Below are 13481 nucleotides of genomic sequence, written 5' to 3'. Positions count from 1 at the left end.
AAACAAAAATAAATAAATAAATTTTAGTCAACGGTACAAATACTCAAGCAAGCCAAGAACAATGAAAACTAATGTTCTTTTCCTAATGAATGAGAAATTATACAAGGAGACTGCCTCTGATAATTACATTTTTTTCATCAATTCAAAACAAGAAAGTCTAGGGTCATCATTATGCAAAAATAACCATCCACAAGTTACTACATTGCTCTCATATAGACAAGGGATTCCCATCATATGGAGTATTGAAGCAAAATTACCAGAATATAAAGTATTAAAAATTAAGCCAATATAAAATGAAGTATATCCAACATATAAGTTCATAAGTCTCTGGAAAGAAATTGTGACAGCACCTCATCAAATAGCACTCGTAAACATTCAAGTCGTGGTACAATGGACGTTCCTGAGAGCTATAAAAGTCTAATGCTTTAGCAATATATAAAGCAACTCTTAATCTCATACCACACTCAATGGTTTGATTCTCCCCTATAAATGAAAAACTATAAATTAAATTAGTTTGAAGATTCATAGACGTTGACAAAATTTGAGAGCATTTATATAGTGTACTTATCTAAAACTTCATACTTGGTCATTCAAATGAAAACGTTCTTCAGTTCTTATGCGACAAGTAGTATATACCATCTTCAAAACAGGGAAGGAAACTAGTTACCAAATTCTTCATGAAGAAATAAGATGAGAGAAATGAAGAAATTACACAGGTCCAAGGGTCGCTGGTAAAAAACATCATGGGTTGCCGGCCGAATCAATCGTGGGTCGCCGTTGATGTGTGGCCAATCGGTGAAGATGGAGAAGATTGGGGTTGGGGTTTTTTGGGAAGGGTTTTCATGAAGATGGTAGAGAGAAAAGGGAAGATAAAAAAGGAATATATATTTAATAAATTTTTTAATGAAAAGTAAGGGGGAAATTTTGTAAAGTTTTAGCAACATTTAAGTTCGTTGCTAAAATTATTTAATTTTTAGTGACATTATTGTTGTGTGTTACTAATTCTTTTAGTGGCGCAAATTAAAAATATGTCACTAATAATAATCTTTTCTAATATACTTTCTTAACGTCGCTATAAATAAACTTTTACCGACAAAAATTACTTGCGCCACTAAAACTTTGTCACTGTATAATAAATTTCTTGTAGTGATAATCCTGCCAAAAGAACCCTACTTCAACTATCATATTATACACGAGACGAGATACTCATGCCTAGCAGTTAAAAGTTGTTAAGGTTAGAAAAACAATGATCACATTATTATTATTCTTCTTCTTAGGAACAAATTTAACTTTTATTCTTTAAAATTGTATGAAAATTACATCAAAAAGCATGTTAATTTTGAATTTTAATTTACAAATTTATTAAGTATTCCTTAGAATATTTATTTTCTTAGCATTTAATTTAAAAAGAAAACACATATGTTTCTGGTCCCCAAAACATGAATTTAGTGGGTAGTATTTAAGTTCTAATTGAGTTTTCAAAAATTGATATTTTAACCATTAAAGATTAGAAAGAATAGTTTATTTAGTCAATATCGTAAATTAATTTTTTTCTTTTCAGTTAAAGATAAAAGCTAACGTGACATCCTTTTATCAAAAGAAAGAAAATATGTATATATATTAATTTATGACTCGTTTGATATTGTTTTTGTTTTCTATTTCAAAATTTTTTAATTTTTAAAAAACATTCGTATTTGATAAGAGTTCGTTTGATGATGTTTTCATCTTTTTTGTTTCTTATTTCTGTTTTTAAAATCTGAAAAACATATTTTAAAAATGGACCAAAATTGAGAAACGTTTCTATTACATTTTTTCCATTACTTTCGATAAGCAATATGAGTTTTTCGGCCCATTGGTGTTTGGTACCCATGGTAATCATCTTTCTCCCGAAATCTTTAAGGGCTGTTTGGGGTTAGGGTTGGCACTGTGGGCTTGGATTAGCCCAACCCTAACCCCCGTTTGGGCCGAGTATTAAGGAAACCCTAGGTTTAGGGTTTCCTTAACACGGATTCAATCTCCATCTTTCGGCTAAAACCCTCCCGCCTCTTCACCTTCAATCCGCGTTTACCATTTTCCCTCAATTCGTGTTCGTTCGAAACTGTTTCCCCCTCAATCCATGTTCGTGCGAAACCCTTTCCCCCTCAATTCGTGTTTGTTCGAAACCCTTTTCCCCTTCCTTCGTAATTCTCCCTCATCAAATCCCCTCAAATCGCCCCGTTCTGTGTTCTTCCTCTTTCAGTGTATTCTCCCTCTTTTGGTGTGCTCTCCCTCTTTCGGTGTGTTGTTCCTATTTTGTTTTGTGTTCTTTCTCAAGAAATGGTTGAATCGTTGTTCGCTGATTGTTCTCCCTCAATCCGTCTTCATGCAAAAATGGTTGCGTGTTTGTTTAATTCGTCTGTTTCGTTGCCTGTTTTCTCTATTCCGTTGAATCGTTGAATCATTTTTTTCTCCTTATTTGGTTCTCTGTTCTTTCTCAATCGTGTTCCTGCAAATGGATTTTGGGGTTAGGGTTTGGCCGATTGGGGACGATCCGTTTAGTCGAATCTTTATCTATATCTCTCTCATCCGTCTCTCTTACTTTTGAAAGGACTCGTCGTGTTTGTTGAAGTCGACCCTTCCACGGTGTTGGCTCCAAACACGATAACCTTTTGTTATTGTTTTGCCTCCAAATTCTTTTTGTTAAAGGCGATCCTAATGGTAAAATCCTTGCCGCTCGAGGTTCCATTGTTGCGGCTGGGTGTTTGGCTTGACATTTTGTTATTCCTAATCTTATAAGACAGAAACTTCATCCCTTGTCTGTCAATGGTTGCCGATTGAGCTTGGTAGGGAGGTATTGGACTCTATTTCAATCCAATTCCATAGCCGATGATGAGTTTTATCTTTTTGGACAAACTTATTTTCTTACCATTTTTTTCCATATGTATATGTACCCTGATTAGGAATATCTCTTCTGATTTATGTAATGTATGTTGAGATTGCATTCTGTCTTCTTGCCAATATGTTCAGATTGAATTCTGTGTTCTTGTCAATATATCTTGCATTATGTCTTCTTGTCAATATATTTTGCATTCTGTCTTATTCCAATATATGTTGCATTCTGTCAACTTCCAATATATCTTGCATTCTGTCTTCTTCCAATATATGTTGCATTCTGTCTCTGTCTTCTTCTAATATATGTTGCATTCTGTCTTCTTCCTTTATATTGTACAAAATTTTGTTTGCCTTCCATTATGTGCTATTTGCTTACTTTTCAGTTTACTTTGGTTTACTTGTTGGTTAGGTTTTTATTGGTTCGATTTAGTTTCGTTTACTTTCTTACCCTTCAAATTGTTTCTGCCCTGCGTTTACTTTGGTTTACTTTATTGCCCTTCAATTTGTTTCTACCCTGCCTTTACTTTTGTTTACTTTATTTCCCTTCAATTTGTTTCTGTCCTTCATTCCATATATATATAGATTTTGGAAAAATCTATTCATTTATGTTTTGTCTCTTCAATAGTTTGTCTTTATCTTCTGATGTGTACTTGGTTGCAGAATAGCTTGGTAAATCTACTTTTGACTGTTGTTTGACTTATCTTCTAGCCTACTTTTGCAGAGATCACTGCCTTTTCTTGGTTGGGTCATTTATTTCCATATTTAATCCTCATATCCTCTCTATATAAACTTGTTTTCTACTTATCATTTACCACTTCCATTTCTCATTGCTTGGGTCTGTTCTTCATATTCTTCTTCTTCTTTCGTAGGTAAATGACTCTTTGTTCATATTCTTCTTCTTTTGTATGTCCACTATGTTTGTATGTCTTATTCTCTCACGGTTTGTATGCTTATGTTTGTATGCTTTCTTCTCTCTCTGTTTCTGCATTGTTTTCTCACTGTTTCTGCTACCTTTTGTATGTCCACTATGTTTCTATGTCTTATTCTCTCACGATTTTTATGCCTATATTTGTATGTCTTATTCTCTCTCTATTTCTGCATTGTTCTCTCACTGTTTCTGCCATCTTTTGTATGTCCACTATATTTCTGTGTCTTATTCTCTCATGGTTTTTATGTCTATGTTTGTATGCCTTCTTCTCTCTCTGTTTCTGCATTGTTCTCTCACTGTTTCTACCATCTTTTGTATGTCCACTATGTTTCTATGTCTTATTATCTCACGGTTTGTATGCCTATGTTTGTATGCCTTCTCTCTCAGTTTCTGCATTCTTCTCTCACCGTTTCTGCCCTGTTTTTGCCCATATGTTGGTGTGATGTTTATCACCTATTTTCTTCCTATTTTTTTTTACATGTGTTTTTGCATTTGTTATTTTTTTTATCCCTCTTAACTGATGTTTGAAACACGATGAAATCTGGTTCAGAAATCTGGTTCAAGTTATTGAACCGATTTCTATACTCTGAGGCAACTTAACATTTGTTTTTAAATTTTATTTTTTGTTTTGAATGGTTTTTTTTACGGTTTCAATATCGGGTCAATGGTTCTCAATACAAGGTATGCACTTCTTCCGTTTTTTTCCAATTAGGTTGCATTTCAAAAACATATACTAACTTGTTCATTTTTTTTTTCAGAACGTTCCCCGTTATCCCACATTTACAAGAGGTATTATGGGTGACGCATATGTACATTAAACTTCCATGTTCTATTTTTTCATTCAAGTACATTATAAATTATGCATGTATGTATTTTGATGGCTTATGACTATTTCTTTTGTAATAATTTATTTTGATGGACATTTCACTTATATACATTGAATAATATTATTTTTCTTTCCATTGTATGTTTTGGATTTTTGTTCAAATTAGGTTTCACGTTCAACAAACGTCCTTTAAACCCGATTTTCTTACCAATGTTTATAACGAACAGAAATAAAGCAAATAACCTAACAAAATTAACATACCAATTTTTCTAAGTTCACAATTTTGTAACGAAAAATTTTTCAAAGTTTGAAAAATCGTTGTAAGTAAGACAATAAAAGCAATTCTACAAGCAATTCTACAAGTTTACAATTTTTTTATGAAAAAGGTATTGAAAGTCTTATTTCTCTTTTCTTACTTTATAGTTTTCCTGTCAAGTCTACCAAATCATTTTGTCAAAAAGAAAACCTAGTTTTATCATTTTGTCAAAAAGAAAACCTAGTTTAAGGAAAATTGATATTAATGAGATAGAGAGTTGAAAACGAGTACATAACCATTTCTTAAGAAAATGCAAATCTAACAAAATATATTATTAAAATTTGATAGACTTTATAAAAAAAATAATATTATACCAATTAATATTGTCTTTGTCCTTACTTCTTCCATTGTTACTAAAGAAAAAAAATACATATTTCTTCCATTAAGTTTTTATACATGAAAAGAATAGTTATGATTAAGTTTCGTAGGTAAAATTTAAGAACTAATTAGGCATAAAGTATAGGTGAGTGAATGAACTTCTAATAAGCTTCATACATGACATGTACCACATATTGAATAGGGGGGTTTAGCAAATTACTAAGTTTAGGGTATTAGTAAGTGCGTAATAAGCTTTAATTACCGATTTTTCCTAATGTATATGGATATTGTACTCATTCACTTAGTACATATTTTTAGGAAACTTTACATAGTTTGTAATGGACCAACAAACACTCCTTAGCGTCCTAACTGCGTTCACGCTGGCCCAATGTCAGATCTTACTAACTTTGGAGCTACTAATGAACGACAATAGGCGTATCACATATACACCATCCGATACACTCCATAAAATAAGGCAGCTTGCATACTTTCGCATGATACACGAGTCAGTTCTTGTGTGTCGCCAAAGCACGCGAATGGACAGGCGAACATTCACAATTCTATGTCATTTACTTCGGACTGTATCTGGTCTTTCGTCCACCGAGATTGTCGACGTCGAGGAAATGGTAGCAATGTTCTTGCACGTCCTTGCCCATGACATGAAGAACCACGTAATTCAAAGGGAATTTGTACGATCCGGTGAGACAGTGTCGCGACATTTTAACCTTGTACTATTGGCTGTCGTCCGACTATACGAGGAGTTGATAAAGCGACCTGTTCCAGGGACAAACAACTGCACTGATCAACGTAAGAAATGTTTTGAGGTGGGCATGGTACAAGTTTAATGTATTTGACCTTAATGTACATGGAACTTATATCGGCGTGTTTATTACAACCTGCAAAATTGCCTTGGCGCGTTAGAAGGGACGTACATAAAGGTGAACGTCCCCGCAATAGATCGGCCTACATTCAGAACGCGTAAGGGAGAAATTGCCACGAACGTACTGGGCGTGTGCGACACGAAAAGAGATTTCATTTATGTCCTAACCGGTTGGGAAGGATCGGCAGCAAACTCGTGGAATCTATGTGATGCCCTGTCACGAGAAAATGGACTACAAGTGCCAAAGGGTATATCTTATTTATAATAAAACAACGCCGCTTTCTACTTACCTATTCGAAGCGCTTAAACGAGTATTTTAATAAGATGATATTATTATCTGTGCGATGTGGGTTATCAAAACACGGGGGGGTTTCTGATCCCGTAAAAAGGCCAACGGTACCATTTGCAAGAGTGGCGTGGTGGAGGAAATGCGCCAACAAATGCTAAGGAGTACTTCAACATGAAGCACTCATCGGCAAGGAATGTCATTAAGCGCGCCTTCGGTGTTCTTAAGGGTCGTTAGGCCCATTCTTTGTGGGAAGTCCTACTATCCCCTGTAAGTCCAGTGTTGCACTATACTAGCATGTTGCTTGCTCCACAATTTGATCAACAGAGAAATGACATATTGCGACGACGTTGACGACGTGGACGAGGGAGAATCCATGTACGCGACAACCACCGCTTCAGAAGACATTCAGTATATTGAGACGAAAAACGAGTGGTCTCAGTGGCGCGACGAACTAGCCGAATCGATATTCACTGATTGGCAATTGTGTAACACTTAGATAAGACAATTTTACATTAGAAGTCATCGATTGTATGCGAATTTCTATCACCTGTAAAATGTATTGTTGCATATGAAATGTACGCATGCCTTTTGTTTTGAACTGCTAAATGTGAAATTCTGAAATTACTAATATACTCCATATGTTTTTTGTAATTTGTCATTCTTAGTATGTCAACCTCAAACCGTGCCTCAAGACATGTCTGGACGAAGGAGGAGGAGGGCACTCTTGTGGAGTGTTTAATGGAGTTGGTGTCAATGGGGGATGGAAATCGGATAATGGTACGTTCCGTCCAAGTTACCTCGCCCAGTTGGTACGCATGATGGCGGAGAAACTACCTGGATGTCAGGTCCGAGCAATGACTGTAATTGATTGTAGAATTAAGACACTGAAGCGAACATTCTAGGCCATCGCCGAAATGCGGGGGCCAGCGTGCAGTGGATTTGGGTGGAACGATGAAGAGAAATGTATCATTACGGAGAAAGAATTATTTGATAATTGGGTTAGGGTAAGGAAAATAATATAAACGTCACACAACATTCACAATGTACATTTACTTAACAATTTTTCAATCAATACTCATACGTGATCTTTTTTTTCCCCGCAGTCGCATCCTGCAACGAAGGGACTCTTAAACAAACCATTCCTGTATTACGACGAACTTACATATGTGTTCGGTCGCGATAGGGCGACAGGTCGGTTCTCGAGACATTTGCCGACGTGGGGTCTAACGAGCCTGTCGGGTATGACAGATTTGATATGGAGGATGGAAACGAGGAGTTCCTGCCCGTGTACAGCCAGGGGATTGACCTCTCGCAGGACGATGTACGTACATCCCGACCTTCTCGCGCTTCAGAGGGTAGGACCAGATCGAGTGGATCCAAGAGGAAGAGGGGGAGTCAGCGAGACTTGGATGTTGAAGGCATACATCTAGCGCTCGACCAAACAAACGAGCAACTCAGGCAGATTGCGGAGTGGCCTGCACGCGTCCTTGCAAATGACAACCATGTGCACATGGAATTCTTCCGCATATTGCGTGAGATGTCAGAACTAATGAGTTTGGATAGGGCGCTATTGCAAAGGCATCTTCTGTCTCATATGGACGACCTTCGGGGTTCCGTACTCATGCCTGAGGATGAGAGGGAGGGATTTTGTATAGTCCTATGAAACATCACGAGATAGTTTATGTTTGTACCGACCTGGGTTGCTTCTTATTTGCTTACCTTTTTTTTTCTATATGATGTTGACTGTTTATGCATTTGCTATTGTAAAGAACTATTTTTTTTCTTCATAATGTTTATTTAAAATTAAGAAAAATAGTCACAATTTCACCAAAACGTTATAACGACTATTTATATATGTTGAAAATAGGGGGTCATCGCTATCGCCGATTACAAATACGAAATAATTAATTTGTCTTTTTAAAAAATGAATTTTAATAAATTTTTCACAATATGTTCAAAAATTAATTTGAAATTGGACAATTGTCTGTACTAATTTAATAACATTACACATACAATAAATTATTTACAATAAGACGGGTTCGATGCTTTCGTAAAAAAGTATGCAATAATTTTTTTATCATATTTACAATCTAATTTAAAAATATGAGATCTCACAACTCTCCCTCTTATTTTAGGTAAAACATTGTTAGAAATTTTAGGAGTTAGACTTTATATTTTTCTAAAGAGAAATGCTTCTTTCGGTGGTCTAAACAAAATCTTAACACTCGATTTTAACATCAGAAGTTTTTCTACATAAACAAAATATTTTTCTTATTTGGTATTATACGGTTGTTATATGGTTATTTGATTAGATATATGAAAACTTCAGTATTTGAAAATTAGGAACTCAATTGATGAACTTCTAATATCAAACTCCAAAACCCACAAATCAATTTGACACAATCCAAGGGAAATGATTAGATTTGGATAACCCTTTGATCGACGACCAAGAGATAATTAAGGAGAACTAGTTCCTTATTCAATATTCTAACCCCCCACAAGCAAGGTGACCAAAATTACCTAAATGTTCTTGACATGCGACCCTGGATTGATAATTGCAAGATATTGGTGATGAGACTCTGTCATCTATTAGAAATTTTCATTGGTTGAAAAATCCTAACTCTAAGAAACATCAAAACTAATGTTTCGTATTTTTTTTTCTCTACTTTAAACCCAACCTACAGTAGTAACAAGACATAAAACTTAAAGTTCATTCTATTGCTAACACATATAAACTAAAACCAAAATAAACATATATAGCAAAAATAAAATAAATTTACAAAGTTCAATTGGTTTTATCTTGTAACATCAATTGAAACCAGTTATAAAGCTTCTAACCAATTGAGCTACTTTTAAATCTCTTTAGGTGAGTTCACCTCCTCTTGAATATGAAAATTCAATGTTGTTAACTGTATCTTCTTGGCTCTTAAATATGTGATTGGTCCCAGAGGTAATACAAGGGTGTCCTAGTTAATTCATATTTCCTTTATTGAAGCTCAACTTATCATTATTTTTTTTCTACAAATGTTAGACATTTCTTTTTTTGGATTTGAGTATTAAAAGTGAATCATGAACCCCATTTAGGATTGTCGAATGTGATCATTGAGCAAGCCGACTTTGGTTATCAAGTAAGTCGTAGTTGATAATTGAGCAAGAGATCAATCCTACAACCATTGTGTTCTTGCTCGATTGTTCATTGTGCAAGTTTCTTTATCCGTTGATTGCAATACATTGAAGATAATCTTGATTTAGGAAGAACCTATGTTGGTGAGAAGGAATTCGTAGTGTAACACTTGCCCTGCGTTGAGACTTGGTCCTAAGGGTGGAGCGGTGAAATAAAGGAATGGGAGCCGTTGGGGAGTTGGAAATAGGTTTTGTTAAAGACGAACATTACGGTAGGCGTTGAAAGTTGGTAACAAGATAGCAAGGCAAGGCAGTGTGAAGACTGAAAACAACTAAGGAAATTAAAGAAAAACAAGTTTTGGATTGGCGGCTACTTTGAGGTAAGTTCTGACACTTGAGGCGTTGAAATATGTTGGCAGGAAGTTTGGTGGCATAGTGGTAGGTAGTAAGTGAGAAAGACGTGGCGTAAAGATAAGTATATTTACTCTGAGGTGGCAGATTTAGGAAGAGATTAATAGAAGATTATAAAGTTTATATGATGAAATGTGTTAGGGATTAGTAAGACAACTATGTTTTAAGGCTTATCAAACTTTTTTGGAGTTAAAAAATTGTTGTATTGCCTCTCTTAAAGTGATCAATTCTTATTATTATTGGATTCAAAGTAGTTTCCAAATGAAGAGAGAGAGAGAGTTGAAATGGTGTCCATCTCATATTTCCATTTTTCAAATGTTAATGCAAATCCAATCAATATCTTCCACAAAGGAGAATTTTATTAATTAGAAGACACAACATAACTACAACAATTTCTTGTTGTTATCGTTTGCGTTGGTTATTATAATATTATTTTCTAGGAGCTAACAAGAGCTATTGTCTGCCCTGTCTGTCGTGTGAAGGGCCTTGAGTCCATTTCGATGCAAAGTTAGTAAAGCCTGTAAATATTCATTACCAAATTGTAAAAGAATCATAATGCTGCAAACATGGTGTCTGTTTGTAAAATTTGGGTCACAGTAAGTGGCAGTAGAATTCGAAGCCACAACTCTAAGAGTTGTAAGAGTGAGAGCATAACCACTATGTTACAATCATACTTTGTTTAAAATATAACACATTATTTTAATATATATTGTACACTAACACTTTAAAATTAATAATAAATGGGACATGTACCTTTGTTGACCCCTACGTAAATCTGTCGGTGGTCTTAATGTAAATTGTACTAAAGTATGAAAATCAATGCAACTACGTTTTTAGTATTCTAACATATTCTTTTATCTCTTAAATAAGGAATAAATTATAGCAATAGCACAATTAAAAAAATAATTAGAAAATCTATAACATAGATTTCAAATTATATTTGTAAATAAAATAAATATTGACTACTCAACTTGTAAATATTTTAGAATTCCAAGTTTACCTGTCAGTGCACGTGTTTTATATATCACCAATTGCAACTATCGACGATAGCACTTAATAGCACCATTTGATATGAAAATCATAGAATTTGAAAGTTAGGAACCGAACTGGTGAACCCCTAAAATGATCCATCTAAAACCCCTAAATCAATTTGACACACTAGAAAAAATTTGGCCTTTAAAGGGCTTTAATGTCACTTGGAAACCGACATCTTTGCGAGCGTTATTAAAGGCCTTTAATGTCGGTTGGGCTTTAATGTCGGTTTAAAAACGACATTAAAGGCCTTTAATGTCAGTTTTCAACCGACATCTTTGATAGTGTTATTGAAGCCCTTTAATGTCGGTTGAGCTTTAATGTCGGTTTTAAACCGACATCTTTGATAGTGTTATTGAAGCCCTTTAATGTCGATTGGGCTATGATGTCGTTTTAAAACCGACATTAAAGACTTGTTGTCCATTTTTAGAAATTTATATTTATTTAATTCTTGTATTATTGTCCATTTTTTATAAACAAACATTGAATCCATATAGATAAATATTTTTTCTCGCTCCAACGAATCAATAAAATTAATATTATTTTAGATACTATAATATTTATCTTTTACATTTGTATACACGAAATGAAAACTTAGTATTGTGTTTATATATACATTCCACAACAGTATATGAAAAAAGATCCTAATACAAGACGTAAATAAGAAAAATTCTAAACGTCTTCTCAATCTTCAATCTTCAACCTTCAATGATCGCCTGGCTATCTACACAATTGCTCAGCTTTCAACCCGATATAACTTCAATCATTCTACAAACAATACCAAAACAAAGCTAAACGTGAGGTATTTAAACATTGAGGTAGAATATATGCATCTAATAAGTAGTTAAATTCACTTATTAATCACATCAAAATAAGGAGATTAGGTAGAAAAAAGAACTCAAAATATAACGTGATCCTATATATGTAACTTCAAAAGTCCAAAATGAACATAGAAATTAAAGAAATTGCAAACTAATTAAACCCAAAATTTACTAACTCCAAAGTCTAAAATTAACATATAGAGATTAAAGACATTGCAGATGAACTAAACCCAAATTTTACTGACTCCAATGTCCAAAATTAACTTATAGAAATTAAAGACATTGCAAATGAATTAAACTCAAAGTTTAGTAACTTCAAAGTTCAAAGTTAACATAAAAATTAAAGAAATTGCAACATCAGCAATAACAAAGTTACCACTAGTACTCCTAGTCTGCATTGCCATTTTAGCATCATCCATAACAGCTCGTCCAACAATAATAGCAGAAAAAATCCAAAAGAAAAAACACAACCCAGTATTGAATACTATGTAGTTAGATTATATAAGGAAGTTGGTTTTTTGTGGAATATAAGACTAACGCTCCTTTTCAATGAGATTACAAATTTGAATCCAGAGATCCCTTTCAATCAAACTCGCAACTTCACCCACAAAGATCCCTTTAAAACCGACATTAAACGTCCGCATTTTGAAAACCGACATTAAAGCCCATTTTGCATTTTTTCCACCCGACATTAAAGGCCAGATTTCTTGTAGTGACACAATCCAAAGAAAAAAAATTAAGTTTGGATTACCCATTAATCGAAGACCAAAAGGATAACTAGTTCTTTACTTCAAGTTCAAACACTCTAAATCAAGAATTTCAAGATATTAGTAAAGAGACTTTTGTCATCTACCAAAGAATTTTCATTGATAGAAAACCCTAAAATTTCGAAGTGATCATAACTTGTATGTTGTATTTTGTTTCATGCTTTAAACCCAACCCACTGCACTAACAAAACATAGAAAATTCATTCAAAGGAACTAAATCACAACTAAACATATATGGATCCAATAATGAAATAACCAAAGAAAAGATATGTTTTTGCAAAATAAAATAAATTCTACCTCGCGAGTTTAGCTGGTTTCAACTTGTATCATCAACTAAAACCAATTACAAAGGTTTTAACCAATTGTTGTTGTTTTAATCTCTTTAATTGAGTTCACATCTATTTAAACGTGAGAATTCAATATTAACTGTAGCTTATTAGCTCTTGAACTTGTGATTTGTCCCAAAAAGAATGTCTTGGTTCATAGTATTCATTTCTCAAATTAGAAACTATCATCTATAGTTGGTACTGATGATATTAATTTGTTGTAGTTTTCTTAGATTGAAATTTATCCGATCCCTAGGAGCAACATTATTGATAGCAGCTATCAAATATTGCAATTGATAGCACATTTATAAATTGAAAGATAACTTATAGGATATTCATCGATAACAATTAATAGCATTTATCAGTATCTACTTTTGGTGTGGGTTTTTAAGTCTTTTACTAATATTTTTTTGCTATATGTTCAATTATTTTATCTCATATTGTGCAGATATTCTATTATTATTGTTATTTAAAATTAAATGTCATTTATGTGTCATTGATCCTTTGGATAATATGTTAGAGGTATGAACATGAGAATTTAAAAAGATATGATAATCCAAAATTTTATGTTTT

The sequence above is a fragment of the Cucumis melo genome, chromosome 9, assembly GCF_025177605.1.
Source record: "Cucumis melo cultivar AY chromosome 9, USDA_Cmelo_AY_1.0, whole genome shotgun sequence".
Classification (NCBI taxonomy): Eukaryota; Viridiplantae; Streptophyta; class Magnoliopsida; order Cucurbitales; family Cucurbitaceae; genus Cucumis; species Cucumis melo.
The sequence above is the reverse complement of the archived record's forward strand: the minus strand, read 5'-3'. Positions refer to the sequence as shown.